The sequence below is a fragment of the Lactuca virosa genome, chromosome 3 (genome assembly GCF_052849685.1).
Source record: "Lactuca virosa cultivar CGN04683 chromosome 3, Lactuca_virosa_CGN04683_v6, whole genome shotgun sequence".
NCBI classification, from domain to species: Eukaryota; Viridiplantae; Streptophyta; class Magnoliopsida; order Asterales; family Asteraceae; genus Lactuca; species Lactuca virosa.
Window position 1 is genome coordinate 415503191 of NC_136428.1, and position 12844 is coordinate 415516034.

Consider the following 12844-nt stretch of genomic DNA (forward strand, 5'->3'; position numbering starts at 1 on the left):
TAAATAAATACAACGAATATAAATAGTTTAGGACATGCTTTTCCACCCCAAAACATAAAAACTGAAAATAGGGGAGTGCGTGAATACTCATAATATGCAAAACATAGTAACCAAGTTTATACGAGTTAAATAAATACAACGAATATAAATAGTTTAGGACATGCTTTTCCACCCCAAAACATAAAAACTGAAAATAGGGGAGTGCGTGAATATTCACAATACATTTAGATGATGCAAATGGTGCCTTGAACTACGTTCCACGTGTACCACTACCGATTCCTACAATAATGGTATTCGCTAGTGAGTCTCTAATCGAAATCTAACACTAGTATACTTACTACTACAATAGAATTATGCCAATAATGTGTCAAAATTTAATATTGATAAGTTACAAACATTTTTCTGTGGAAATTAAGTTTCAAAGAATCAATTGTTATATAACAATTTAAGTGGAAAATTTCCATTATTGAAATGTTAATATTTAACATTTTAGAGGTGTTCCAATGATTAAATATTCAAAACTAAATCAATTTAGTTCTAAAAGTTCCCAAACTTTGCATTTCAGTTTTAATTGAAGTCAAAGACCTCAAGATAAATTTTCTTGAATTTTTGATTTGTCTAACTATTTTTCATAATTTTAGTTTCTTGAATAACCATAAAATCATGAAAAATACTAAACAATTAATAAAAATTACCAAACTTCAGATTTTGGTTCTAAATATGTTAAAAGACTTCTAGATAAATTTTCATGGATTATGGATATGCATAACCATTTTTCATATATTTAATTCTCTAAATATATAAAAATTCATGAAAAATAGAAATCGGTTAAGAAAATGCCCCAAACGTTTTATAGTAATGTCATTACACGTACTTAACCTGGGAAAAATATAAAAATAGATTTCTAGACAATTTAACCCAACTTTATGATTTTTGAGCATTTATTCTAATAAAAATTGAAATAAATAGAAAATAGTTTCCAAAATTGTCCAAAATTTTTGTAACGCTGTTATTAGTCATTATTAAGCTAGGGAAAATATAAAAATGAATTTCTAAACTGTTTATCCCAATTTTATGATTTTTGTGTATGTATTCTAATAAAAATTGGGTTTAAGTGTATTTAATCTTGGGAAAATAGAAGAAAAATAGTATACAGAAGATAAAAATCATCAAAATTTTTATGTAGCATCCTAATGTACTAAAAGGTGTTCTGGTAAATTTTCATAATGTTTGGATGAGTAAAACTATTTTTCCTGTTTTTAGTCCATTATAAATACAAAAATCGGAGAAAAATAGGAATACACTATGAAAAATTCTGAAAATATTTTTCTAAGTGTTCCACAGAGAGTATAAGCTGCAAAAATTATTAGATACCATTTTTATTATCCCTAATGTGGTTTTATGATTTATTAGAGATAAACAAAAAGAAAATTCAAAACCATATTAAACAGTAACAAAAATGGATAAAACTTAATGGGAGATGTTTATTAACTTAAGTGATCATCCAAGAATTTTTCCATAATTTATTTACTAGCTTAAGTATTTTATATGATTTAACACTTTATTTTCTTATTATTTTCATATAAAAATAAAGAAAAAATATGTTGAGCTGAAAATTTCCAGAATGCATCTTCATACAATTTGATAACAATGACAATTTGTGTTCTTATTTTTGATGTTGAACACCATGCCTAAAGGCTCAATAAATTATAGAGAAAACTTGGTTCTTGTGATTTATGTAAAGATTAGTGATGTTACTTTGACAATTTTTGCAACATGTTACAAAGACTTTTGAATCAAGATCATTTTGTACCTATTAATACATGATATTAAGAGTTCAAAATAATTTTTGAATGATTTTTAGTGATGAATAAGTCCTTTGAACATGCAACACAAAACAAATGTTCATAAGGAAAGTGTTGTTTGAGCAACAGTTTTGTAAAAATTAGTAAAAATCGAAATTTTGGAATTGTTCAGTGAGGTCAGATGGGTTTGAAAGCTAACTCAAAATATTATATTTCAGAAAAAGAATCACGAATTTTGGCTACGAAATGAGTGAGATATGACAGTTTAAAGTCAGGTAAAGAAATCTGGCAGATTGCATGCATGATGATTTGTTAGAAAAATGAGTTTTCATCATTTCTTTGAGTAAATCTTTTGAAATATTTTAAAAGATATCATGATAAACTTATATTCTAGTCATGTTTCCAGAGATCAAAAGATTAAAACTTATCAAAATGTATACATTCATTTATGAACAAAATTTTGTTTCTCAAAAACTCTTAACTTGAGTTTAATGTTTTAATCCTTAAAATCGATTTTTGCACTAAGATCATGAACATGCAACCTTGTTTATCATACATGCATGGTGTTAAAACACATCCATGATGTTCTAAAAACCATTTTAACAAACAGAAAACAAGTTTGAAGAAGATGAAGAAGGAGAAAGTGTAAGAAAAGAGCAAAACTTGAAGGAAAAGTGAAGTAGAAATCGATTTTACCTTCAAGAATACCACAAGATGATGAAGATTTCGAGTTTGAGGAGTGTTCTTGGGTTTGTTTTCTGGAATATTTCTTGGTTCTTTAGAGGGAGGAAGAGAGAATGGAGTGGTGTTTGGAGAGAAAAAGTAGAGAGAGTTTTCTAGAGAGAGAAAGAAGAGAGATGTGTGTGTTGGAGAGAGGGATCCCATTCTCTCTTCCTCCCCCTCTCTTGTTTCTTTTATAAAAATTCAAATCTTTTATAAAAATATCCAACTTTTTATAAAATGTGCACCTTAACCTAGTTTTTATGCATAAAACTCTTGATTTTTGGTTTATAAATTAAGGGTAAATGTTAATGAGTTAAATTTCATTTTCCTTGAATGCATTTTCATAATTTTAATTGTTATAAGATCATATTATAAGGTTCATGATTATTTTTATAGAATTTTTAAGGTCAAAGTTTATAAATGTGAGTTTTTAGGGCATTTAGGGTTTTTGAGAGTTTGTAAATCTTTGGATATCAAAATTACTTGAATTTTGAGACTTCAAACTATTTTAGAGTTTCATAACTCTTATTCAAATTAGGAATATTGTTTGTAATTTATTTTTAGCGGTTTATTGGCATTCTATGTAGTGATTCCGAGATTCAAACGAAATTGAGGAATCAAGTATACTAGTCCTACTCTTCAACTTTGACTTAAGTTTCTATGAGACTTTGACCTAATTTCTACTTCTAGATCAAGTGCATGATGTGTGAATATGATTCATGAAATGGTGTTCGAGTCAAAGAATGACCCGAATATGGATAGTCTCTACAGTTAAGTAGTTATAGAATTCACATATCAATGTGAAATCTATGCACACTATCCATTGATTCTAATTGTTTCCAAGTTTCTAGTAGGTTATAACTTAGCTTCTAGTTACTAAGTCTAGTATGTGTAGTGCCTATATGTGCAACTAAGTTTAGTCAAATCTAAAACCGACTCGAATTTTGACGACTGTCACACCTGATGCCTCTTTTTACAGTCCTCCTAAGGGCAAGGTCATGATCCCAATCACCTTGTTTGAGGCAGGTCTGCGCTTGCCTACCACCGATTTCTTCAACTTGATAATCTGGGAATACGGGTTTCCAGTAAGGGAGTTGACCCCTATCGCTATAAGCAAGATAGCCGGCTTTGAACTTCTTTGTCGTTCCCTAGGCCTCTTGCGTACTGTTCCTGCTTTCAAGCACTTTTTCAATGCCTCCACTCAGTCGGGGACTCGAACCCTTTCTCGCCGACGGGGAGTCCCTACTCTTATCCGTGATAAGAAGTCTAAGAAAAAATGGCAAGTGAAGTTCTTGTGGGTGAACATCGATCTCGTGGTACTCGGTTACCCGAGGACTAAGGTGTACGTCGACCGTTCTCCCATATTGTTTGGCGCTAACAAAGGAACTGGATGATGCCCTGGAGAAGATCAACATCACCGGTGAAGATTAGCTTGATTGTTTCTTGGCTGCCAGTGGGATGAGTGCTGCTTGGAGGGCTCGTGGGAGGATGCCTGAATTCTTTGTTGAGAAAGAGGGTATCTCTTTTGCTTCTCCTCTCTTCCCCCCCCTCCCTTTTCGTTTTTTATGAAAAGATTGGAAAGTCGTGTTGAAAGAGGTGCTATGTTCTTAGATTTCCAAGTGTTCTTCAAAACACCAAGAACACCAAAAACACACACTAGTGTTCTTGGCCCTTAAACATTCCTACAAGCTTCCCATAAGTAAGTACACTCCTCCTAACTAGTTCTTTGCTTAGAATAAATGTTAAACCCTTGAAGAACATCAAAATCCCCAAGAACATATGTGTTTACGGTTCAAGGAGATCTTCTTGGACCGTAAATACCTTCAAGTGAGGTTTAGGTGCCCCTAATAACTTCTATGGCTTGTGTAAAGGACTAGAACCTTGCATGCATGAACTAAAAACCCCAAAACACGAAAATGTAGAGGTGACCAAGAATTTACGGCCGTAAACTCATGGGTTTACGACCGTAAACTCCCATGGAGTGGTCTAAGGACCGTAAACTCCAAAGAAGGGCCATTTCGAGCCCTAGTCACTTCCTAAGCCTTGGATTCGAGTCTAGCTTACTCTCTTGTGTGGTGTAGGACCTTAAAACACCCAATGACACCATTGCCATGAGTTTACGGCCGTAAACTCATGGGGGAAATGGTCCCAGAACCGTAAACCCATATGGTGCTACCATATGGGGAGTAAACTCCAATGTGAGGCCATATTCTCTTAAGATGCAACCCTTAGCACTCCTAGCACTTGAAACAAAGTGTTTTCATGTATTTGAGTGTCTTTACTTGCTTAATTAGTTATTAAATGACTAATTAGATACATAAATGTATCATTGCATGCTCAATAGGATCCGCGTGTGTGTTCAAGTCCTCACTTGACACTTAGCATCCTATACCACCCGGTCATCCGAATCACCCACTTCAGGTGAGTTCATACCCCTTAATCAACCTTTTTAAATGATTTTAAATGCTTTTATGGGGGGGGGGGAATACAAGTTTAACTATAAAGTTATTATATCAACCACATGTGATTAATAACTGTATAGCAAAAAGATTTTTGCATGTTAAACTGTTTTATCCAGCTAAAGGTTTTCATATTTTGTTTTCAAATCTCTTTTAAAGTACCAAAGTCTCTTTTAAATTTATATTCTTGATAGATTCATGTCTATATAGATATAGTTATATAAGTAGGGTTTGAAGGACTTAGGACTGATAACCCGCTTTATTTCATGTTCCTTGTTTGGTTGTGGACTTAGAGCATCCGGTTATTTGTCTGAGTGTCGTTGAAGTCCTAGTTATATATTATGTATATCTGGTTAGATGTTAATACTCTTATTCCAGTTCAACACCTTTGGGTAGCAAAGGCACCTAGATAACCTCTCGAGTAAACTATAATAGGTATAGTTTAGAAACCAACCATAACTTTCATGAAGGAGAACTTAGTTATATCTATATTCTAAGAACTTGTACTTATAGTAAAAAGAAAGGTATATAGAAATCAAAACACGAGATACATCCTCATGACGCGGATTTCACCGTTGTCGAGTGGTAACCAGAGTCTCCTGGAGGGAGAGCGGGCATTGTGTGTATAGATCTATACGGGACAGACTATCCCACATCCTGACTGCTAGCTATAGTCCCGACCGACCAAGCCAAGGGGTGACAAATGTCACATTCATTTCGACGCCAGCAGGTCGTCGTGTTTACATCCGTCAATCAGTATGGTTACGAGTATCTTTACAATTACCTTATAATTCATGGCTTTAAGTTAATAAGTATTACCATGGTATTTTTCTACATATGAAACCATCATAGTATATTTTCCTAGTTGTACACTAGGCCACATTTTAAACCTTTAAACTAACATACTTAGGATTAAAGGTTACTTTAGACTCCCCAAGGTGTATTGTTCATTTAATACCACCTGGAGTCTGTATTTCATTTACTTTAGACTCCCCAAGGTGTATTGTTCATTTAATACCACCTGGAGTCTGTATTTTACTCCTTTAGACTCCCCGAGGTATATTGTTCATTTAATACCACCTGGAGTCTGTATTTTACTCCTTTAGACTCCCCGAGGTGTATTTTCCACTTAATACTACCTGGAGTTGTATTTTATTACTTATAAACAGCAACATCATTACTGTAGTAAAGCATTATTTTCCCTATTACTGTTACTTGTGATCTTTCACATATTCATTAAAGTATAAACTATATTTTGATAATGATAGTAACTTTTGGGGGAAAATACTCCTTAAACAATAAAACAGTAAGGTCTTGGTAGAAGACTGCTTTTAGTAGGGTAACTCATTCGTTTAAACATAAAACAATCGGGTCTTGGTAGAAGACTACTTTTATTAGAAAATATAGGATTTTCTGGGAGAAATTCTAATACCCTGTAAATTCTAAATGCCATCATTTGTGAGATCATTTTGATGAATAACATGTATGTATATCAATGTCATTAAAATACTTATGAACTCACCAGCATTAAAATGCTGATACACTCTTTCAAAATAACTTGTATTCTCAGGTCGTCAGTAGACAGGTACACTCCGGAAGCTTTTGTGAAGACAGCCTTGTACCTAGCTGCATTTTATATTATTCTCTGTATTTACTTTTGATGTTGTTGCTAAATGTAACCTATGTAAAAATTATTACTATTAATGCAATGGTTGTTGTACTTTAATTACTATACTGCATATGTTGTGATACTTGACATGATGTCCTCCACCCCAGAAAGTTTCCGCCGTTCCGATTTTGGGGTGTGACAGATTGGTATCAGAGCATTGTTTATAGTGAGCTCAATATATCAAATCATAAAAGATATACAACCTATAAATACAATGGGATAAAATACTCTGACCAAGAATTATACTTTAAAATATAACCATATTTTACAAAAGTATAAGAACATCCATAATATAAAAACCCGAACAAGTATCACAAGAAGAACGAGAATAAAAGTCTTTGGATGTTGAGCATTACCGTCAAATCTGGGCAGTTATGTAATCGTAAGCTGAAATAAATGTAACCTGATCAACTACATTTATTCGAGATGCGACTAACGTGTGCTTGGGAGTGATGGTGGTGTTGCGATGAATCTGAAACTTACCAAATAGGAATGCTGGAGCCAAACATAAAGTTAAAATACTATAGGAGTATTTTAGGATACTAAAAGACTCGCAATAAACCCAAAAGCATGTTCAGAAGTTAAGAATCAAACATGTAATTAAAATACTATAGGGGTATTTTGGGAACCGTAAATAACCTTGCGTGGAAACTAAAAGAGATCCTTATTGATAGACCTATGATTACAGAGTGTATACTACCAAGGTTATATATAGTGAGGATCTCATAAGCTAAGAATGTGTGGTTTCGCTCTACTTCCTTTTCCTTGTTTGGATGTGGATATAGGGTAGTATCACATATTCGAAGGCCTATCAGATCTAAGTTATATATGATTTGTGTACACTATGTAAATGCAGAAGGACTCGATATAGGTTACCCAGTGAAATATTTTAATAATCTCTTAAGATTCTTTAGACATTTCCATTCTCGCGCACACCCCTTTAAGGAAGCCTTATCCATTCTAGTAATCGGCAGAAGAGTCGATACAGACCTAGAAGAGGTTCATTGAGAAGATTTCCAATTAGGAAATAAATGAACAGGGACGAGGCTATTGAAATCACCATGTGCCTATACCTTTTAGGGACATCGGTGGAAATTCACCTGAACTTCCGAGATTCCAGTCATCCATTATGAAGAGATGACACGCAGAGTCAGAATCGGAAGTAAGGCGGAGCAGAAATTCAATATGCTACGAGAGCGGACAACCCTATATAGATACCCAAAGGAAACCAACGCTTGTTCCACTCAGGAATAAGAGGTGGACAGAGGGAGCCAATGCATGGAGCCCGAGAAGTGTTTCTACCTCCTTAACGTCATGCTAATAACCCATAAAATAATACAATTTAGTGAGCTAGTGATTACACTACTCACACTATGTGTTAGGCAAATTCGTCTTTCCTGTCGCGATTAATATAATTAGATCGGAACCCAAAACCTCGATTGAGAGTGTTTAGCCATAAACTTTCATGTCTTTTTCTTGTGTAATCATCGTTCCGAAGCTCTTTCAAATCTTTTCAAAGCTGGAGAGTGTGCCTCTCCAATTTAAAGATAACTTAGAGGAACGACACCCGATTTATGGCTTTCCGATACACTTACTCCTACCCTGTTACCCGGACTGCATCATAGGGATGTAGGTCGACGCTCAGATAACCATAAATCAAGGCGCGGGAAAATTTATGCCTATAATAGTTAAGGAAGATACGTCTATGGTTAACCATCGTTTCTCATCAGCTTGTGCTCCTTTTCGTGTAGGAAAAACCATGCCTCCAAAGAAACGTAACCAACCCGCTGGTAAGACACCGATTCTTCAAATCGATAAAGCTACGTTTCAAGCTGCAGTTTCAGCAGCCGTAGGAGCTGTCATGGCTCACCTGAATGCTAAGAAGGCCAATGTTAGCAGGAGCCCTATCGAGAATCCCGATCATAGCAATGGACAGCAGCAACCAGCGCTAATGTGTAAAACCACACCAGAACTCCAACCTAATCCACTGAAAAGAAAGTTTGAGAACGAGGAGGGAAGTACCTAGACTCAAGGACCTTCCGAAGGGCAACGAGCTGAAGTGGTCAATGCCTCTGTCAACCCTTCTGCCTCGACACCTGGAAGACCATACCTAGGAAACCTCCCCCGCTGCAGCAAATGTAACTACCATCATCATGGTACCTGTCGAGAACTCTTTTGTGTTAGGTGCAACATGAAGGGGCATACCGCTCGCAACTGCAAGACTCCGGTTGAGTTCATTACATCAACCACCAATGTTGGAACCAGTCCAGTATGCCACCTATGTGGTGAAATTGGACACTTCAAGAGGGATTGCCCAACTGAAAGAAATGACAAAGGCGCAGGAGGAGTTTAACCCTAGTGCGTAGGGGAAACATTAAGAACCCAGTAGAATTTTGGTATGTTTCTCAACCTTAAGTAGTTAATCGATGACTTAAAAATGATCAATTCTAATTGTAATTACTCCATCATTAAGGCGAAGGTCGCAGCACTGTTGTAAAACTTAAAAACCCATCAGGTAAAGCTATGATGGCTTACTATATATGTTAAGGCCATTTATAATTAAGATTGATAGACCTCGAGTGAGTGATGTTGCCTTATCTCCTGTTCCTTGTTTGGTTGTGGATTTAGGGCGGGGTCGCTCAGTCAACAGTCTTTTTTTATCTTAATTATACATGACTAGTGTATAGTAGGCGGTTATAGAGAGACCTTGTGAGAAACCCATTCATGAAAAGTACATTATTCTGAAACATCAGGACCCTTAGAGTTCAGCGTCAACCATGTCGGTCCAAGTATCCACGATAGTGATACCCTGGACGAAACCCGAGACGCTAAGAACTTGTGTGCCCTGTTCAGCACACGGTCCTATCGATCTTCATTCCATATCATGTCGGTGGTTGTAAATTTCGACACTACCGTCAGCCATGGCTTGACTTGGTTCAACCATGCAAGAATTCCTAGTGCTGTGTAAAAAGAACCTTCACCGTATCCTGTGCATCGAATAAAGGTTCTTTCGAACCTAATAAGGAAAACCTAATGCGAACCGTCAGTCGTATCTCTCGTCCAACCTTCAGAAGTACCCAGGAGAGGGGTACCGCGTGCTGTTAACCAACCCCGTTAGACTTTAAAACCAGAAATGAAAAGCACTGCAGATATTCCGGAAGACAATAACCGCCCGAGGCCTACTCAGTGGAGCCCCCAGAAAGACCATTAGCACCGCACAACCAGGTTCGTGAACCAAGAGAAAGAACACATGGGATTAACTTACTACTACTGTGTATATGCATTAGAGTGGTATATGATTTAGATCGATAAGATTTAAGATGGGTGCTTCATCCCTACTCCGTGTTCTTTGTATGGTTATGGGTTTGGGGTGGGGCCACACATCTGAACATCCTGTAAATCTCAATTATATACGACTTGCATACACCGAGTATTAGTGATTGAGCCAAGTATGAGGTCTACCACGAACCTTATAATAAGACCCTTCATCCTATCCCATAGAAAAAGGAGCTGGAGTCAAGAGAACCACTGTGGGTTGAGCTACTAAAATGACCACGAATTCGAAATTTGTTGTCATCCCGGTTTAGCCAACATAGTAGCTAACACCCTCAGTTAGGAAAAGTAACTCAAGTCGTAAGACTCAAAAATATTGACTACGACCATCCATTCGCGCCTAGTCCCACAAATTAAGCATCTCAGTAGTGGGCTATGAAACCTGGAAAGCTGTGACAAAGATGAATGGATGAGGAAATTAGAGGTTCTGAGTAGCAGAATCTTATGCTATCTAGATTTAATCTAGGTAGAGAAACACAGTAACACCCGAAGAGTAGTTGCAAGGGATACTCGCATTACTCAGGCACTTCGTCCATCCGGATACAGACGAGTAGTGCCTAGAACCCAATGCCTCCTCATGCGAGAAAAGTCACCGTCACCCTATAGATGATAGACTACATTCTCCAAAGTTAATACTAAGATGCTAAGAACCACATGACTACCTCCGCAACCAAGAGTACTTGAATAAAGTAGATGGTAAGTTGCATTAAGCTTTATAACCCAGATCATAAAGAGATTGTAAACTCGACACCAGTCCAGGTGTTAGTCGGTGGGTTATACAAGAACACGCGCTTCCTACAAACTGGAGGGAGCAGACACGATGGAGAATGGTGCAAGTCTTAGAGCTTTGTTAGACTAGTGGGTGTTCCAAAGAATACTATCCCGAAAGAGATAGTAGAGCCACCTCCTGAATTAGTCAAGCGCTTCGGAAAATCTCTTAGGACGAAGTTAGTCGTGATCAGAGGCTGCTATCCATGAAACAACAAAGCAAGTAAGAGAATGATTCTTTCCAATTAGGAATCATACTGTGAAAGCATCTATTAGACGGTGACAAAAGTTGAAATTTTCTAAACATCGTCTGATAAAACCCTCTATCTCACTGACTTTAATAGTTTCTGTTAGAAACACCTCGAGAGCCAGAAGTGCAGGTCCATTTTGCACAGGGTCGAGATAGATGCCACGTAACCAATAGATGCTAGTATATAGCCAATACCTCCAATGATCCAGAAAACCTCCGAAAACCAATCAGTAGGAAATACGAATCCGAAGACGACCTGAGCCTTCTAAGAACCAACCCGGAAGACTGCACTCCAGTAAGAGAGAACTTGTGGAACTTCAGAATGGCGATCACGCCAAGTGATGATCTAACCATGGAAGCACATTATGTTCCAAGTACTGAAATATTCTATCTTCCCAAGAACTTAGGACCATCAGGGATTCTTGATAAGAATTGGTCCAACCTCCGTCAGACCTCGACTACTTTAGGGATTCCATAATTTCCATCCGAATTTATCCCACGTCTCAACTTGAAAAAGTGCTTGTCCGACGTGACTCTTGTAATCCCACTCGTCGAGATCGAAATCAATGAGAGCCCCAACTTCGTGTAGGAACCTGTAGAGATCATGGACCGAGAGGTCAAGCGAACAAAGCAAAGCCGTATCCCGATAGTGGAGGTTCGCTGGAACGCCAAGCGAAGACCTGATTTCACATGGGAGCGAGAGGATCTGATGAAGCTAAAATATCCTCATCTTTTTGCTTCGCTAAATTGTATCTACGCGTGTGCTTGAACTTTAATTTCAGGACAAAATTCCCTCTAACGGGGGGATGATGTGACAATCCGAAATTTTCATTTGTATAAACTCCGCAGTCAAGCACATCAAATTAAATCCAAATTCATTTTAGTACGTTTTTGGCAGGTTTTCAGTCCGTTGGGTGTTTTTATTTTATACTCGTCAAGCGAACAAATAAAAGGAAGTATACTTTAGAGGTTGTCGTGCATCACGTAACTCTCAAAACTCCAAGAGTTTGCACTTTACGGCCCCAAACATGGAGTTTACGGCCGTAAACTCTAAAGAGTATAAATATGACACTTAGTCATTTTTGGCTCACTTTCCCACTTCCTAGTTCAAGAACACCCAAGTTTTCTCTCAACTATCATAGGATCATCTTCCAAATCCTTCAAAAATGTAAGTGTTTCCTTCCTTGATTTGTTCATATAACACTTTCTCTAGTGTTTATACTCGATTTCATCCATGGAAATCTCCTATTTTCTTAGATTTCCAAGTGTTCTTCAAAACACCAAGAACACCAAAAACACACACTAGTGTTCTTGGCCCTTAAACACTCTTACAAGCTTCCCATAAGTAAGTACACTCCTCCTAACTAGTTGTTTGCTTAGAATACATGTTAAACCCTTGAAGAACATCAAAATCCCCAAGAACATATGTGTTTACGGTTCAAGGAGATCTTCTTGGACCGTAAACACCTTCAAGTGAGGTTTAGGTGCCCCTAATACCTTCTATGGCTTGTGTAAAGGACTAGAACCTTGCATGCATGAACTAAAAACCCCAAAACACGAAAATGTAGAGGTGACCAAGAGTTTACGACCGTAAACTCATGGGTTTACGACCGTAAACTCCCAAGGAGTGGTCCAAGGACCGTAAACTCCAAAGAAGCGCCATTTTGAGCCCTAGTCACTTCCTAACCCTTGGATTCGAGTCTAGCTTACTTTCTTGTGTGGTGTTGGACCTTAAAACAACTAATGGCACCATTGCTATGAGTTTACGACAGTAAACTCATGGGGGAAATGGTCCCAGAACCGTAAACCCATATGGTGCTACCATATGGGGAGTAAA